The sequence below is a fragment of the Quercus robur genome, chromosome 1 (genome assembly GCF_932294415.1).
Source record: "Quercus robur chromosome 1, dhQueRobu3.1, whole genome shotgun sequence".
Taxonomy (NCBI): Eukaryota; Viridiplantae; Streptophyta; class Magnoliopsida; order Fagales; family Fagaceae; genus Quercus; species Quercus robur.
In genome coordinates, this window is record NC_065534.1 from 43,894,757 (window position 1) to 43,915,101 (window position 20,345).

Genomic DNA, 20,345 nt, shown 5'->3' on the forward strand with positions numbered 1-20,345 from the left:
CCAATTTTTATTACAATTTATTGAAGCAGTGACTATGAACTATGAAGAATCACTTTCAAAAGTTTCTTAACCTATCACTTTATAATTTTTCACACCATTTACGGGCAATCATTTTTTAAAAAAATTATGAGAAAAACTGTGTTTTATTTTTCTAAACTTTTCTTTCTACATGTATAAACAGAAAAATAAAAAGTCCCGATTTTATGACTAAGTCAATGTTTTTGATTATTTTTTGAATGTGATTTAAGAACAAATAGGCGTACGATATTCTTGTATACGGAAATGCTGTCTTTCCTTTATCGCCACTCCTTGAGAAAGGGAACGTGTGAAAATGTCTTTTGATGTTCGGCTGGCTGTACTGAAGAGACCAATAATGTGATGGAATAGACTAGAGATTTATCACTTCTTTTTTTCTTTTCTTTTTTAATGAATAGGGATTTCTTTGCTGTCTCATTGATATTCATTACTTTAAGATTTTTTGTTTGTGATTGTAACTTGTAACACATGACATGATATGTTATTACCAAAAATGTTTAATTTATCCGCCCAAATTTGAGTCAAAGTTCAGCTAAAATTATCCTCTATCGACATTGATGAAGAAACCAAGTCAAAGACAATTTTATGTTGCTAGAGAACACATTCAGTTCTGATGGATTCAGCCAAAAAAAAAAAAAAGTTCTGATAGGTGCGTGCGAACAAATAATGCAACTTTCCATGACCAAAATTTATACGTAACTTACCAAATTATAAAACCATAAATGCAATTCATGTGTTGCGAATCATTTCATATCTACTTATATGGGACAAGTTTAAGGAAACTTATCACTAGGACTACACCAAACATTGTTGGTATTTAGCTTTCTTCCAAAAGTAAAAGAGATTTACCCCAAAAAAAAAAAAAAAAGGGAAAATCTAATAATTTATGATTAAAGTAAGGTGACAAAGTGACGAACTATTTTTTTTTTAAAAGAATATTAAGTATTTTTAACATACACGGAGAGATGGGAAAATGTTTTAATGAAACTAACAGTTGTGTATATCTAAAAGGGTCTTAACTCTTGGATACACAATACAAGTTTTAAATCTTTTTAACTCACACTCGTTTTCTAATGCGAGATTAACCCACTATTTTTTTTTTAGAATAAATATTTTTAATATACACATAAGGAGAGGGAAGAAGACAAACTCCTAATAATAGTTAAAAAAGGTTATATCAAACTATCAGTGATAGACTCAAATGAAAACTAGTAACATATGAGCTACTAAACTTTATGGTAAAAATTTTGTAAATGTAACACCACTCATAATTTATCACAATGAGCGTACATATGAATTGGAATCTTTCATTAACCTTTTATCAAATGCCAAAAAAAGAAAATAACAAATTAATCAAAATTTTCTGTTCACTAATCTCTTACTCTTAAATATTCTCATAACAATTAACTAATAATTCTCATTTAATCCTTATCTTTCTTTTTTTTAGTGAGTTTTAACTTATGGCGTTTATTCTTGATACTAACTCTTCATCATCAGATCAAGATACTAAATTGTTTTTTTTAGTGTAAGAGGGGATTAAACTCCAGGTTTCTTATTCAATCATCGGAGACTTTACCAGTTGAGCTAACTAGAACTCATCATTTCATCCTTATCTTGATTCTTTGAGATTATAAAATTACTATAATATATAGACCATTTATAGTTACTTACATCATACATCGTCCGTGATATATCTCAGACCATAAAAATAATATTAAACACTAAAACATGCATCACACACGTCAAGAACTTTTTGTACCGACCCCCTTTTGCTTCTTAAGATTTATCTATGTTATCTCTTTGTATCACTTTTTTTATCCCACAAAACAGTCCTCTCAGTGGTCTAAATCTCTCTTCAAACCTAATTTACACTGGTACAATTAGCTAATTACAATTATAGCTCAAAGCACTTGCTGTTCAGATAAAGCTCAATCGTTATTTGGTGCACTTCTACTCATCCTTCCTCTCTTTATTCATCATCTTCATCTACAAATCTTTTATAATGGGTCATGAAGTTACTCATCAAAAAAGTCCATCTATCTATTATGGTATTATCTCTTATTAGATTGTCTCACACGCCTGTCCTTTTCAATCAGATAATTTTTGTCCCCTTTTGCTCCTTTTCTAAACATAAATGTAAATTGCTTTTTGAATCTTCTATGGATAGTTATTTTATAACCAATTTTAGTAATTTATAGTGTCTATTTCATGATAATTGTTTTTTATCATTAACTAAAATATCAATTAGTTTTTAATATAAGTATATTAAGATTCTAAATATTTTATTCTACGATAAGAGATGTGTCTTGTAGCTATGTATTGTTAATAATATGCTCTTTACCTTCCTAATTAATAAACAATTAAAGCTAATCTACATAAGGGGTATTCGATTATTAATAAAAAATGTGACATACCCTTATCGTGTATTAGCCAAACAAGATTTCTATATTTAGATTGGATAGTGTTTGATGATGCGAAGAACCTTGGTTCATATGTCACCAATACCAATTGAGGTAGTGCCTTACTAGTAATAATAATGCCGTCAAAAGCAAAAGCATGTGTTTATCGACTTGCATAGCTTTTGTACATTAAAATATGAACTTTGTGATTATCTTAAAAGAATTTTGTCACAATAATATATATATATATATATATATATTATTATTATTATGTGCATGACATGTTCACACCTTCCCACTCTATTGGGCTTTATTTATTTTTCAAGTGGGGGATGAGATGACTTAAAAGATTAGTATGCCACGTCATACCCGCCGGCGCAAACGCAAGAAAGTACCATGTCACCCTAAACAGGTGTAAATTAAGACAATGTGACGAAATCACAATATACATGGCCATGGGGGGATGGGAATCTCTGATTTGGATGCTCTCGTCTCGTAGATTTACACTGAAACATTTGCTTTATAAAAAGGCACCTCTCAGAAATTAACATCTAATAAGGACCAGAGACATGACACATGTAACCTTACTACAATGATACCCACAACCCACAAGCTTGACTTTTTTTTTTTTTTTAAGAATCTGAGGATGATCTCACAGTGTAAGAAAGTTGAATGGTATTGCTTTTGTAGGTAGGAAAGGATAGAAAGATTTTTGAGTCATCAAAATTTTTTTTTCTTTTGGAAGGATTCGATCTATCATTCTATGTTATAACTATAAATGATTACATTAAAGGAACTGATCACAAAAACGCAGCCGACTTGATTTTAATTATTAAAGTGAATAGTAAAGTACACGGTTAATTTTTCTGAATAATACTTTAACGACCTTATAACTCAGTAGTTTGGTGGTATTTGTCAAGTTCTTCCATAGAGCATAATTTAGATATAAATCCTTCATTTTCCACTTAAATATAACGGCACAAAAAAAAAAAAAAAAAACGCGCCCACACACCCAAAAACCTACCTAAATAGCACAACACAAAATGTCAATTTAACATTTTCAAATCAAAATAACTACAATGCAATTAAAACCTAAGAAATGGATTAAGTGTAAAGTTGAATATTTGATTTCTGCAAATGAGAGCAAGACTTCTCGTGGCAAGAGTGATTGTATTTTAGGATAAAAGGTAATTAAAGCTCTTAAATTTGGATCAATTGTTTTTTTGACCCTAAGTTTTTCTTCTCTCAATTTACGATCATCTATATATATATATAAAACCGAAGCTTCTAAAGCTCCTACAATTTTCCACGTCATCATTATTTTCTTTTTCTTTTTATTTTAGATTTTATACCTTATATATTTATTATTCCACGTCACCATTACTTTCTTTTTCTTTTTATTTTAGATTTTATACCTTATATATTTATTATTTAAATAACAAAAATAATTCATACTTAAACGGTGAAAGCCTCGACTCTATTTTATAACCCTAAACTCAAAACCCTGAAGGGAGCCATTGTCTTTGCTCTGAAGATTGACACCAATGTGACTGAGGTTGAAGGAGATTTTGCGGTTGTTATCAATTTCCTTAACACTGAAGGTTGCTACCTGGCGGGTTGTGTTCATGTGACTAAAGTGAGTCCTTTTTTTTTTTTTTTTTTTTTTTTCTTTTTTCTTTTTAAATTCTAACGTGAGGTCTAATTAAAAAAATATATAATTATTTTTTAATCTTAATTCTAACATAAGTCTCACAAAAAATCAAAAACTTCATTTTTATATTATATATAGATAATAATAATGATGTGGCAAGCTTTAAGAATATGATAATGTAATTTGTAGATCTACTATCAAGATAAGATATATTAGATTGGTAATAGATATTAGATTTAATTGCAGTTGAGTATTATGTGAAGTTATCACCATAGAATAGCCCACGTAGGGATGTATTATGTGAAACCAATGATATGGAAGAAAAAGAATTTTTCTAAACCATTATATTGAACAAAAAATTACTTATTTTCATTCATTTTCAAGTTATACTTTTTTTTTTTTTTTTTTTTAAGTCAAGTCATAGAACTTTTAGCAAAATAAATACTTTTTATTTTTATTTAACTATCCCGTGCATCACACGGGTTAGTGACTAGTTGTCATTATGATCATTCATTTTATTGTCATTTGGGGTTATTTGAATTTTACACCCCAAAGTTTTAAAACTTTGATTCTACACTTTGAAATTTGGTTCCGTTAGCAATTCATCCCATGGTTAGTTTCTACTATTAAGTAACACATTACATGCTGACTTGTTTTATTTTTACCAAATCAGCTCTAAAACTATGCTGCTTCAATTAAAAATAAAAGCTTACCTAGCACTATATTTCCAAATGGTACATTTTTGCCCAAAACTAAAATACAAAACTCTAATCCTAGACCTAAACTACACATTGTACATAACACCACTATGGCATGGGAGAATGCATAAGTGGTTGAATCTAAACTCTACACGTGAAGTAGCTGTGAGGGAAGGGAGAGTAGGTGTTGGCTAAGAGATTTTGTCTTGGTCAGTACTAAAGGCATGATTGTCTTGGGAATGAAGTAAAATTTACACCTAACATGGTACTTAAACATTCACAAAAAGTGAGATAGTGACTTTCTAAAGTTAGAGGATATGAGGACACCCCTTATTGATTGAGTGCACAATGAGTCACCTTAGAAACACGTGTACCAATTACAGTACTTCTGATGTCCCTCCCAATGTCCAAGACTTGTCTTCTAAGCAGTGGCAAAACTACCTACCTACGAGTCCCAATGCCATGTTGACGCAGTTCTTATCCTCTAGTCAACAAATAATCTTATAACTGTGAAAATGTCAAAGATAGAAAATGATGACTTGACACCTATTCTTGTATTCAACCATATTTCTCAGAGTATAAAAGGAATATATAGTTGTGCTATTAGGGCAAGAACCCAAATAGATATTTTGAGATGAAAGTAAAGAGTTGGTGGGAAAGAAAGGCAACTTCATTGTAAACTGATCTCCTTTTATACATAATACAACTTGAGCCGAGCAAGAATATTATCTTCTTGCTCAAATCATGATTTTTTTTATCATTTTTCTAGGATTTTCCACGTACATCTTGTGTTGTTTTGATAGTCAGCTTCTTCTTCTTGTTTAAATGTGTCTTTTTTATGTCCTATCATCACATTCTTTATTTCCTGTTTAAATGTCATGTCAAAATTTACATCTTTTCAAGCTTTCTCATGTAGGTATTCTGTTAGATAACTTATTTCACTCTCATAAATAAGCTCAAATCTGCCTTACTCAAATCTGCCTTGCACGTACACACATTTTCAGCCAAAGTCTAATATCCCAAATCACTCATACCATCACATCAGCTACTCCCAAATTTTCAAGCAGGCCTCATCCTGAGAACCCATTCACCTGCACCGCGATTTCAAAGAACTGAACGTCTGAACTCAAGACCGAATTGTCTGCATAGGCACCATCTTCATCCATGCGATTGCCATGTAGCTGAGCAACGAGCAAGCCGTCATGTGACACGTGGTCAAAAAGATCAAGTACTTGAACCCGTAATTGCTTAGCAAGTACTTGTTTAACAATAGGACCCCAATGTTGGAGGAGTACAACGCTGCGACGAGCCTGATCATGAAGAATCTGCTTGTACCTTTCATATTCGGTGATGGGTCTTGATCCAAAGGCTCTGAATTTGCCTTCAACAACAAAAAAGATTGGATTTTTATGGTGAGTAATTAGAAACGGTGAGGTCTACCATAAAAGGTAGGAGATAATAGACCTGGGCATTGGAGAATTTAGAGAGAAAGCTTGTGGGTTTTCTCTTGCATGGATCTAAGGGAAAATTGAGTTGAGTTTCATTTCATTGAAAGAATAAGAGAAAGAAATTGATTTTGTGTACCCATCCACCTGAGAGGAGACCATAGCGAAATTCTCAAGAATCCGTGACACCAAGAAGCATGGCAACACCAGAATCTTCATTGCTTACATATTAATTACACCCCAACCTGTGAAGCTTGATTTTTCCCAAAGCTAACTGTACAGTTTTTGTCCAATGATTTAAATAAACTAACAGCAAAAACACAAAACTCTAATCCTAAACTAACTTTTGGGGCTGATTTGGCAAAATAAAACATGTCAGCATATATGTGTCACTTAATAGCAAAAATTAAGCATGGGCGAATTACTAACAAAACTAAATTTTAGGGTGTAAAATCAAACTTCTGAAACTTTAAGATGTAAAATCTAAGTAACTCTAAACTTCAGGAGTGTAATTTGCAATTTACCATTTTTTTTAACTTATTTTAAAATTTTCAAATCTTATATATAAAAAAAAAAACACTTTTACTCTTTTCTAGATCATTCATCTTCTTTTCTCTTCTCTTTACTCATCTATAAGATTATATCCTATTAATTATGAACCTAATGCAATCATTTATATGCCTAGAGCCTTAATAAGTAAATTCTATTAAAAAATTAATAAAGTTTTAAATAAACTGTCTAAGCAACCAAGCAAACCAACTCGTCGCTGCTCAATCTGACTCCTCCAACGGTAGGCATCGAGTCTCAGCCCTTTAAAACCAACTCCAGTGGGTCGAGTGGAAGGTTTCCTCTTCTAAAACTCAAGCCACCTGACTCGACTAAGCAACCCTTCAAATTGAGGCCAAATCTACCAAAATCAAGCAATGATGAGGCCTCCTCCGCCCAATTCATGCCATTTTTGGCCCTCCTCCGCTCAAATCCTCTTAAATTCTACCACGTATAGGGGCAGCTTGATGCATTTAGGGGCCTAAGGTGAAAATTGATTATCTTGTATTAGATGCAAAATTACTACTAATTAATATGAACTACGTAGATTTTTTTTTTTTTTTTAAAGAAATTTTATAAACATAAAAAGTTTGACAAAATTTTTCATACTTGTTGATGTGGCAGATTGATAGTGGTAAGTAAAAAAGCAATGTTAGTTGTAAACTTAAATGAAAACTAGTAAAAGTTTGCTAACTCAATTCTTATTATTATTCTTTTTTTTTTAGAAGTGCAATATTCACAATATTTTTTACAACAAATTCTAGGTTTTAAGTTGCCTTTTGTTTTCTATTTGAAAACATCACTATAATTATTTTTTTGCCATTAATAACAACCTGCTACTTAACATTAGTTGTAAAAGTGTTGTGAATAATATTGTGGACGTTGCATTTTTCTTTTTTTTTATTTGTTTTTCATATGGTAAAAAAAATTATTTTATTTATTGATTATAAATAGCCCTATTGGTTAAAATTTGGTTTTTTTTTTTTTTTTTTGGTGCCTTAGGCGACCGCATTTCTTGTTCTAACATTTATCCGGCTCTGACCACGTCATGCTCTCCTCAACTTAACCTAACAACGTTGGGCTTTCCTTCACTCAGTTCTAACAACGTCTTGTTCTCCTTCACTTAGATCCGGTGAAGATCTACAGATTGCCGCCCACTGCCACTCCTTTATTGTTTTCGTCTGAACTGACCAATCATCCGCCTAAGCTTGATGCAACTTAACCCGTGGTGATTAGAGATCGATGATGGGTCTCATCATTTTCCACCTAGCTTGAGTGGATTGGTTTCAGGTTGAGTCCAAAACCAACCCGTGGATAGCTCTTGCTTTAAACATCTGCTAACCTTACATCATATTTGGGTGTTCATAAAACAAAGAAATGAATATAAAGAATATATAATAATAGAAAGGAAGTAAATATTTATTTGTCTCTTGTTTTGATATTTGAAAGGAAATGAATGCAATGAAATGTAATATTGTTTGAGTTTAATGAGAGAAACTGCCTCCTTGTCTATAAATATGGGAAGAGTGGCTGATTTTAAAAAGATAAATTCTGTTAAGTGTGAAAATTCAAAAATTTGAATATTAGAGGGCAAAATAAAAAATGACTCCAAGCTTTAAAATTACAAATTGCAATTTAGTCAAAGTATGTTATAACTTAAAATCGTACGTTTGTTTACGCATTCAATTTATGTTCAAATGTAATTGTATTTTACATAATTGTTTAAAATAAAATAAAAATAACATAAGTAAACATTCTGTTGAAACCGTAGGTTGAGAATTGAGAGTGAGACAAGTGGTCATGGGACAAAGCAAAGTCTTGGACAAACATTGCTAGTGACATTGGGGATAAGAACTTTCTTCATCTAGCATACCTATGTATCCGGTATTAGCCTATAGTTATTGACTTCCAACCATTGACGCATTTACATTAAGATGGAAAAATCAAAGAAAATTTTAAGTTCCAATTTCATCAAAATCTCTTCTAGAATTGAGTAATTTCCAAGAACTGAGACCCAGCTACTGGGACATTTCCTTTTGGGTAATTTTTGCAGTCATGCTTCTAAAATAGAACCAGATAATGTTGTAATCTCTCCAAGCAGCTATGGCATTTCTTTGAGCTTTAATAAGTTACTGGTTTTCCTGGATTTGCTAACAGAACAAGATCTTTCAAGAATTTTTTTTTTCCTAAATAAGATCTTTGAAGATAATGTACAATTAAGATGGAACCAAAAAGATGACTTGCTATATACGTGTTTGAGAACAATATAAACCACTTGGCACAGAACGTGGTGGATCACATTGACTAGTCCCACAGAATTAATTTAAAACCCTATTTTACTTTGCCATATGCACCAAGTGAAACACAAATTAACATTATCATAAAAAAGTTTCTCTTTCTATTCACATCAAATAAAATTCAGTACAATAACTTTATAAAATGTTCTTTTTCTCTTAGCCCAACTAATAAAAGCTTGTTTATATATATATATATATATAAAATAATTAATATCTTAGTTTGATAATAAAAAAGTAATTATAAAATAAACACCATAAACTTCTTATCAAAAAAAAAAAAAAAAAAAAACCATAAACTTAAATTTGTACCATGTTTATATATATATATATATATATATATATATATATCCTCACACACCCACTAAAAAATAAAAATAAAAATAAAAAAGGGAAAATTTTTCTTTGACAGGACAAACATTGGAAAATTTAGTAGAACTTTCTGCCGCGTAAGCAACACGCCATATTCCTGTACCTTTTGGTTTCTTTTTTCATACGTACAGCTTGTTATTTCAATCCGTTCACACGCAACGCAACCAGTCCACAATCAAAAAGCAAGGAAAAAGAAAACTGATTATATTAATAAATATAAAAGTGTTTATGAAAAATCCCATTAATTTTGAGAGTGGGAGTGGGGTTGGGAGTGGAGTAATATAAGTGATCTTTGACTGTTGCTTCATCCTCTCCACCGACGTGGACAGTGACCCACCTTTTCGGGTCAAACCACGTGAGCCTAATTAGATCTACTAATTAGTGAGACTAATATATATATTTATTTGTTTCCTCTCTCATGATATAATAGATTCTTCTCCCACATGACAAAGAGAATGCGAAAAACAATCTTTTCGGTATTAAGATAACACTTTCCTATTAATTAAACAAAATCCTTAAAAATTTTCAATTATTGAAATATAATCAACAGAGCCATAATCGATTTATTTTAAAGTGCAAAAATATTTCGCTCAATGTATGCTTTTCTTATATCTTTGTGTTTGTTCTAGATTGGACAATATGGATAAATTTATTTTAAAATAAGTTGGATAAAAATCCAAATAAAATGAGCTTTATTTTGGAAAAAAGATGTACATACCGACGTGAAGGTTTTGCTAGCTTAAATAGGGATAAAACCTAATTGAGGCCAAGTTGTATGCAAGTCCATGAAAAGTATTCGAGCGGACTGAGTCAAAATTAATGAGCTTTTATATATCTTGGGAGTATTATAAAAACTACGGCTAGAAGACCCAAATATAATTATTTTTGTTTTGGAGAAGCAAGAAGCAAGCAATAATGAGTTTCACTTGAGCCACTAGGCTGTAAAGTTGGGCAGGTATTCGTTCGTGTTAACTAGAAGCTGCTTTTGTTGACTAAGAAAAGCATCATTGGTCATTTTTATTGGGTTGGGAGGCTGTGTTGTGTCAGATAAATTTTTTTTTTTTAAAAAAAAAAAAATTATAATTCTGTGGGGGTTGTGACTGGTGAGTGAGACTTGAAAATGATCGAGAACCACATTTTTTTTACTTTTCATACAACTTCAAGCAAGTCTCCTCTCCTGTTGTTTATTTTCCAATCTCACATATATTAAAATTAAACCCGGCCATAATAATTTTCTCTTTGTAATTGTAATTGTAGCTAGACTCATATAATTGTTTTGGACCCACGCACAAATTGAATCAATTAATGGGTCTCACTGAATTTGACTTGATAGAATAGTTTGTTGTTTGTTGGAGCTGGGTTAGAGATTTGGACCAATTCAATCTCAATAGTGCGTTCCAGGATTGAAATAGTTTGATGATTTTTTTGTTGGTGCCTTCAATAGTCCAGAGTCCAGACTCCAACGCCGCCTTGACCATTGTAAGCACGTGGGATCAAATATCTTTAGCAGATGCCCTAGCTAGAGTGCAGCTGAGAGTGGAGTTGGAGAAACTCATTACAACAACTAATAAAACTTCTGAGAAATGATTCCAAGAAGAAGGTTAATAATAAGTGTAAGAGGATGATTGGATCGATGGAGGAGGTAGCAGATATATAGATTCCGGAGTATTCAAATCTTGGATCTTAATTTAGTCACATATTATCAAAGGTTCTTAATTTGATTCTCACTGATTCCATTTCTTATGTCACTTGGATCCAATTTTTTTATCGGGTTAATAAATAACTTATTGGTAGATCATGATTTAAGTAAGATTATTATTATTTTTTTTTTTTGAGAAAAGATTAAATATTAAAATAGAATGACACATTTCATTTAATGACAACATTGCCAAAATATTGTCACTCTCGAGTCCTAGACTAATATCAAGGTACGAGACAATTAAAAGTGGCTCTATTAATATAAACTTTACCCCAATCTTTCCATTGAAGCAACTCTCTAATTATGAGGTGATATTACGTGTCCATTTCATAGAACAAATTTTTTACGGTAAGGTAGTGAGACTCAATGCCTAAGAGAGATTTGCTCCATAAAGTGGGCTTATGAGATACTTTCTTGAATCTCAATATATGACACCTAATTTTGTAGTTAGGCTATTCCTCGAGAATATTTTAATCTTTGTCTCATTTATAGGACTTTTTTTTTCTTTTTGTTGTTGTGATTAATTTTATTTTATTTTATTTTTATTTTTGTAGAGAAGATGCTTATGTTGCAATTGTAATATTGTCTGGTGCGACTCCATCACCCATTCAGTATCGATATGATATATAACGTAATTGTACTTTTTTTTTAAATTTTTATTATTTTTATTTTTATCTACAAACCGTGCATGAAACATAAGGCTAAGCAGATTATAAAATACGTTTTGTTTATTTATTATTTTCCTAAATAAGAGAAATAAAAAATTACTAGAAGATGATGTTGCCGACATGGCACGCATAAACGCAATGTTGGAAAGTCAAAAAAAATTTGGCAACTTGGATGTTGCAATATGACAATATATATGCAAAGACATATTGTTTTTGTTTTCTTCTGTTGCAGATATGCACTCATCGATCTCAGTCAATCGTCATCTAATACTAGTTGTCAATCAAATATATTAAACATGGATTTTATTTATTTATTTTTATGTAGAACAATCAACTATGTGGAGGACTATGTCTATGAGACAGTTATAGCATCATGGAGGAGACCTGACCAATGCACACATTTCGAGGTCAACTAAGTCAATAGAAGTTATCTTATCTTTCTATTTTTCTTTTTGTACACCCGGGGCTCCATAATTACTCTTCTTTCTTTTATTCATTTAATTTTTTTAATAAAACTGGATGTTTTGGTTGCAAATATTACAATTCAATTAAGCCATAAAAAATGTTTCTCAAAAAAAAAAAAAAAAAATTAAGCCATAAAATGTATTTACTCTTCGCTACAAAGTGCAATAAACAATGTTTATAATGCATTGCTGTTTCAACCTGTAATCGTAAAGCATGTTATTAGCGTATTGACCAACACTGTAAAATGTATTATATTATCATTTTTTAAGCATTAGATTAAAAAATTAAAATTTTTAAAAAATAATGTGATTGTTGTGATACCAACAAATCACAGTCAATTTTTTCCTAATATTTTATAGTTAAACTGTTAAAATTTTTAGTTAGTATGTGGTGTTAACTTAATTGTATAGAATAAGGGAGAAGAAGGCAAGTTGATATCTTTGGTATTTTCAAACAATCAATTAATCTTTTTTTTTTTTTTTTTGAGATTTTTAATTTATGGTGTTTACTCCTGATGATAGCTCCAAGACACCAATCAGTTTTAGTGTAGGTAAGGATTAAATCTCAAATTTCTTATTCAACCCTCAAAGACTTTACTAATTGAACTAATTGAAACTCACTACAATCAATTAATTAATCTAGGCATGTGCTTTTTGGAACTTTAAACAAAAATTGATTTGAGGGTGTTGACCGGCATGGATTTCTACTAACCATCATTTGGGGCCATGAAGAAGCCTTTGTTTTCATGGCCTTATTGCATTTTTAATAGTGTCAAATATATATAAACCTGGATTATGAATTAATTTTTTATTTTTATGTATCTTATATCATATCGTATAGTGTATAATAAGATTCTCATATACTTAATAAAATTTATAATTATAGATATAAATATATAAAGGGTATATTCATTATAAATTTTGAATATATTCAACTAATACCTAATTTATTCATCACTTATGTAATAATATTTAACAAACTAACTAAATAAATCAAACTTGTATGTGTTTATAAAATACACATTCACCACCACATATCTTTGGTGCGAAAGTCACTCCACAAGTATAAGTGCTTGTGAAGTCACTGGAGTGTGGGGAGAAAAAGTCAGGGTTCAAATCTCTAGGAAGAAGCTTAACACATATATACACTTAGATTTGGTTAGAGTAGAATTTCTATCTTGTATACAAAATAAAGTAAAATACACATTCGAATTGATTAAACTCAAAAGTGATATATATTACAAATGACCAAAAATAATAATTTTTTTTTCATCATATTGTCTAATCAACTCAATCTAAGTTAATGTGTTTGGAAATTTGTAAAATAAAACACTTCCTTTGGAAATATGTTTCAAATTCTTTACCTACAAAATCCAATCTTGTCAACAAAAAAATTCTACAAGACCCGGTGTGTCATTTATGCTCATTAGCACCTGAGGATGTGGTTCATGCTCTCTGGGGTTGTGAAAAAATAAAACATATCTGGTTTCAAGACTTTGGTTGGGTGGATCGGACCGCAGTAGTAGATTTTTCCTTCAAGGACCTAGTTTAAAAAAAATAAGGGAAAAGTCTCAGACTTTGGCACTCTTTGCTATCACGGCTTAGGCAATTTGGCACCATAGAAACAAGTCTCAATTGCAGGAATACTCGATGTCGTTGGACAAAATTGCTACTCACGCTAAAGACTATATCTGAAATTTGAAGAGCCTGGAATATAGCCACCCATGGATACAGAGCAGAGTTAGCAAAAAATGGAATCCTCTCCAACTGAATTCATACAAAACGAACTTTGATGGGGCTATGTTCAATGAGTTGAGTGAAGTGGGGATTGGTGTTGTTATCAGAAATTGTAAGGGAGAAATCATGGTGGCACTTTCAGAAAAAATTCAAAAACCACAATCTATTGTGGCCTTAAAGATGCTAGCCGCCAGAAGGGCAGCCCTTTTTGCTCGTGAATGTGGTATTCAACAATCCTCATTCGAGGGAGATTTTGAGTTTGTGATAAATTCTTTAAGACATGGAGAGTTGCTGCATTCCTCTATTGGTTATCTTTTAAAAGACACAATGTCTTATGTAAGCTCTCTTCAGAGCTTTTCCTTCTCTCATGTGGGTAGACACCGCAACTCCGTTGCCCATGCCTTAGCCCAAAGAGCAAGGCATTCTTTTCCTATTGTAGTCTGGATGGAGTCTGTTCCTCCAGACATAAACTCTTTTGTTATGTTGGATATTTCGTCCATTGAGTAATAAAGTTTACACGTGTAGGGGGGGCGAATTGATCCGCGGCCCAAGAATGACCCAGACTATGGCCCAATAAGCCCACTACAATAGATTTGTTAGAGAATGAGTTGGATATTGATCGCTTAACAAGTTAACGTTAATCACAATGAGAAAAGATGCCAATGAGATGACTTAGACCACAAATTATGAAGAAAAAAGGATCCTCGGTCAGGCCCTAGGAATGTCTGTTTTATATATACGAATTTCTTACTTCTTTGGACAAATATTTCAGTTCTTCATTACAAAGATCTTTTTTCTCTCCTTTTTCCTCTTTTTTCGAGATCCCCTCACATAAGGATCTTCATTTTTCTTTTATATTTACTCATAAATTATCTTAGTCCTGCACCTGGAGGGCTAAGATCGCATTCCCAGGATTTCTGTCTCATCCAGAACGTACTAGTAAGCTTCTGTAGTGCAATCTGAGCTGTGCCACCACTGTTCATGGTCATATCCTCATTAATGCGGCTAAAGGAGTAGTTGTCTTACATTTAATGTGGAAGGGATAGCTTCTACACCCTTCTCCTTTCATCCCCCTCGAAACCCGTGCTGAGTCTACTTTCTTCCCTCTGTGATATTTTAACTTCATGCGCTTCTTATGGTTACTGCACGTCCCCAAGGTCAGCTAGTGCTCATCTCGTGGTTAACCAATACTCGTCCCCGAGGTCCGAGATGTATCCTTGGAAATAATCTTGGCAGTCCATTTAAATGGGATTAGGGATCCTCGTCCATATAATAGCCCCTTAGAACCTCATTTTTCACTCCCAACTAGGAAAGATGAGGTTTTGGTCAACAAAGTCATTGACAAGGGTACGCTCGTAAATAGGTCCCCTCCATGAACACGTCTTTTCAACTGACTACGACACGCTCCTGACACTTTGAAATCCCCAACTTTGCAATAAAGGCAACTGACGGCCCGCTGTTTCCCACGTTTTATGGTGAGATCCTGATCGAATGACTCAGAATTTACCAATGGAAGGGGCGGGAAGATTATCGCTCCTTCTTTTCCCATTGTTTATATAGAGAGAGATGTAAAGCTCCTCTCTCTATTTTGTCTCCCTAGAAGTAGAAAAGAACTCAAACACGCTTCTTTCACCTGATAACTTTGCTTGAGGAGCTTTTTCTTCCCTAAACTCATAAGTGCGTACTTTTGTTAACCAGAGTTCTTCCCTTACTCTTTCACACAAGTTGATTTTTTCTTTTTCCCAAATGGGTAGATTTTTTAGTTTGGTTGAGACTCCTTAAAACTGAGAGTAGTTTAAGAAATACTATGGGATTCCCAACAGTGTGTCTCTATACGACACTGCAACCAGGGTGAATGGCATGAAAGGAGGCCTATTGGTGTAGTTGTAATTCTTATGATTGCCTTCACTGAAGGAGGTATGAGGATTCCTATGGGTAGAGTTACTAGGGATTTTTTAAATCTTTTTAGATTGTGTCCCACCTAATGCGTTCCCAATATGTTTAGAATATTAGGTAGTGTGGATGCCCTAAACGAAAAATTGGGTATACAACTTACCCATCATGACGTGAATTGGGTGTATAGTTGTCAAAAAGGTGCCGATTGGGGGGGGGGGGGTGGGTTTACTACCTAAAAACTAGGGCTCCTGTCGTTAGACTTATCTCTTATCTCCCCAAGACGAACAAAGGCATGGACGAGGACTTTCTCATCGTTTCGGGGGAGTGGCACAACGGACTCCATTGCCCTACCAAGGACGGAACCCCAGGTGGGATGGCTTAGGGAAACTTAATAAAAATTAGTGTTAGCTTAGGAAACTATAAACTACCTTTTTATGTGCCATTTTGCCATTTTACCTTTACATGTGTTCATTTGTCTTTCACTTGTTTAGATCTAGGCTTGTCCGAGCTATAAACTAATCTTAGCTCTTAATTTTTTCTTTTCAGAGAAAAAAGGCACTGCCAAAATACAAAGTTTGGTGAACTTTGAATTACCAAACCGAGTCCTAAGATTTGAAATTTTCTTGCATAAGGACGGTCAGCTCTATGCAGTCCACGTGATCCTAGGCTTCACCCCTATATCCAACCACTTCCAAATATCCAAGCATATGATCAAGGCCTGAGACTCCCGCCTCGCTTTGGTTGATGTGGCCATTGAAGGTTTTATAGGCAAACCTCCTCTGGAGGGAGCACAGATAGTCGAGCTCCCTACCTTCAAAGATCCTGATCCCATAAAACTTCTTATTCTCGAGAATCCTCAACCTGTCATAGAAGAGATCACTTCCTCGGATGAAGGAGAGGAGACAATCAGAAGACATCGTCTTGGAAGAAGACACTGAAAATCTTGTCCGAGACGGGGATTTTGAAATCTTCTACCACACACACGCATCCGAGGAGGAGGCAATCAACCCCCAGCTAACTACAACTCTAGTTAGTGAGGACTAAGAGGACACTGAAGTACCAAAAGGCATGGTGATAGAGAAAGGCTACCAAACTTGCTTTCTCTACTTGAATCCCATGCTGGAACCACAGTTCCCAAGGTTTCAGTTATTCCTAGGCCTCCAACCCTAATTATTCATGCCCTTGTCCAAATAGAGATAGTTGATAAAAAGTGAAAGAGGGACAGAAGAGGGGGTAGGGGAGTTGTAGAAGAAGGCAAATTTCAGGAGGAAACTCCCCCAGAGCCTACTAAGGTGGTCAAAATGACCCGCGCCCAACAAGGAAAAGGTATGGAAAGCTCAAGCACTGCCTTTGAGCGTAGGTTTAAGGTTCCAGTTTGGAACCCTACCTTTGATTTGGATGATTCGCCTCTTCAGGAGGATGCTTCCATCAGCGACTTTGACAGTGGAAGAGCAGGCTACATAGCCAATACCGTTGAACAAGCCTTCTTCTCCCAAGGGACATGGACGAGCTTCGAAATTTAAAGAAGCACGAGCTTTTCCTGTTCGTGAAGAGGGACTTAGCCTTGGTAAAGTTTCCCTACACTCATTATATATATATATATATATATATATATATATATATATATATATATTTATATTACCTTCAAAATCCTTTCTTTGCATACTCTTTCATTGACTTTTATGCTAATTATCCACCTACAGGCTACCCAAGCTGCACATGTAGCGGAGGAGTGGGTTGACCAAGCGTTCAGGGATGTGAAGAAGGAGGAATTTAAGTGCTTGGCTGCACAAAAATCTCAAGCTATGACAGATAAAAGCTAAAAGAGACCCTTCTCAAGCTGGTGGAGTGTGATAAGGCCAGGAAGAGTGCCGAGGCTTCTATTGAAAACTCAGAGAGGCAAGCTTAGGAGTAGCTTATGTAGTTGAGGGAAGCTGAGAGTCAACTCTCTATCACTCGGACGACCATCACCGAGCTGAAAAAGGAACTTGGCAAGAAGGACAAGGAGATGGACAGGGTCGAGCAAACTGCATATGACCAAGGGCAAAATGAGACTGCGGCCCACCTCAAGTCCTAACTCCCCATTGTGTGCCACAGCTTTTGCCTCCAGACTTGGATTGAGGCTCTAAACGCTGCTGGAGTAGATCCCAACTTTGAGTTGAGGAACCTCGTGAGGGCCTTTTACCCTCTAGCTATTAGAGCTCGTCCTGTCAGCCAGCCTTTTGTCAGCACCTCTGCCTCAACTCCTAGGGGTTCCATTAAGAACCCTCAGGCCAAGTCCAACATTGCTACTCCCACCCAAACCAAGTCTACTGAGCAGCAACTCAAAACCACTGCTTCTACTAAGGCCAAATCCACTGAGCTATAGCCCCTCACCACTGCACCTGCAAAGCCCAAGCAGATCGAGCTAGCCACTTCCAAGCCCAGTACTGCCACTGCCCACAGCATTGAGCAGAAGATCTCTCCAAGAGCGCCCCACCGACCACAGTGGCTCCTCCTGCCCCAATTTCAGTTCCTGAAGTGCAACCTAGTACAGGGCCAAAGGCACATAAGACTTCCTAAGCTAAAAGTATGTGCAGTGGATTCCCATGCTATTTTGTTATTTTTATAGTTGTTTGTTAGTTTTATATATATATATATATATATATATATATATATATATATTTATATTTATATTAAACAGAAGGCATTTCGTTCTTACTTCCCTTCCTTGTCCTATGTATCTTTTGAAGCTTGGATTAATGGGAAACTCTTATTGGCTTTTTGTCATTTCATCCCTGTACTTACATTTTTATAATCTTAAGCTCTATTTATCATATTCTCGTATAAAGAAATGCTTACACTAAGTGTTAATTTCCTGAGGTAAGTCACCCAAGAAACATAACATAACTAGGGTTATATTGAATATCACAAACATAATCCAAGTATTAATTTGCCTAAGGCAAGTGATTGAAGGAAATTAACTTAGTAAAGGCTTATTTGAATACGTAAAAATAATCTAAGTGTTAACTTACCTAAGACAGGAATTCCATGGAGTTGAATCCAAATAAGGTGTTACTTAACATAAAAACGATCTTAGTGTTAATTTACCCAAGGCAAATAACTCAAGGAGTTGAATCTAACCAATGTTCTATTTAAAATAGAAAATGACCTTAGCGTTAATTTACCCAAGGTAGATAACCCAAGGGGTTGAATCTAACCAAAGTTCTGTTTAACATGGAAAATGACCTTAGTGTTAATTTACCCAAGGCAGATAACCCATGGAGTTGAATCTAACCAAAGTTTTGTTTAACAATTAAACGAATAATGGAGAGCATTAATTTACCCAAGGTATGTGGTCCAAGGAACCAAACATGACCGAGGTTCTATTTAATATTTAAACGAATAATGGAGAGCATTAATAAACAATTGTTGAAATGGAAGCTGGCATAACTGCCTCTTTATTAATAGTAGTACTTTCACAGATTATTTACATTCCATGGACGTGGTACAACATTTTTGTAAGGTTGAGTTTATTCAACCATGTGTTGGTTTTATTCTGTGTCAAATTTGCTTGTATTTCAGTAATTAGATACCATATATTTAGGTGGGAATCATGTGAGGGTTGTGTGTGAGAGAGTTTGAAGAATTCAAGTGTGTGAGCATTCAGAGAGGTTCTTGCGATTGGATTTACGAGTGACTTACGACTCGCCAAAATCCACATGTGTGAAGCGTGTAGGAAGCTGAAAGGACACGACAGTTGAAGCACTACAGGACAAAAAAGATAGTCTAGCTTGGTAGTTATGTCACGACTCAAACTTGCGACTCATCCCAGTAGCGAGTGAGTCGCCATAATACCCTATTTTGCAGAAAAATGTCTTTTCACATTCCTCACGTACTCTATTATAAATACCCTTAAAGCACCCACACTAGATGTGGGATATGTGCCAAATGCTAAATATTTGGCACATATCCCACACCAAACCCAATTTTAGCCCATTTAGTAGATGTGGTATATTGTTTTTTTTTTGCAACATTGAACAGTACCGTGGCAAATTTGCCACGGTACGGAAGAGATGTGGTATATTGTTTATTGTTTGTTTATTGTGTTGATGAGTAGTAAATATTATTTTAATGTGTAGTAAATATTATTTTAATGTATAGAATTGAATTATAAAACATCTGATAAATGAGATGTTGTAAAATGATTTGGTAAAATAATAAAGTAGGCATTTGATATGGTAAAATGGCATAATTTTTGGAACATTTGCTACGGATGCTCTTATACCCACGAAATTTAGAGGGTTTCCAAAGAGAATTTTGAGAGAGAAACCCTAGAGAAAAACAAGATTGATTCATCTACAATTTTAGACATTTGATTCTCCAAATTTCTCTACTCTCACCCTCTCCATTGACATACCCTTGAGAGGTTCATTAGCCAAATCCTTATCTCACCATACC

At 34.0% G+C, this 20,345-nt stretch overlaps 1 long non-coding RNA gene across 2 annotated transcripts; it reads left to right on the forward strand.

The window, feature by feature from the left end:
• Positions 1 to 16,145: 16,145 nt before the first annotated feature.
• LOC126690471 (uncharacterized) lies at positions 16,146 to 18,668 on the forward strand. 2 transcript variants are annotated; one of them, XR_007644641.1, is made up of 3 exons: positions 16,146 to 16,273; positions 16,452 to 17,472; positions 17,609 to 18,668. It is a non-coding gene; the product is annotated as an uncharacterized LOC126690471 (long non-coding RNA). The 2 variants fall into 2 exon arrangements; XR_007644639.1 differs by lacking the exon at positions 16,146 to 16,273 and having other exon boundaries at positions 16,349 to 17,472.
• The last annotated feature ends 1,677 nt before the right edge of the window (positions 18,669 to 20,345 follow it).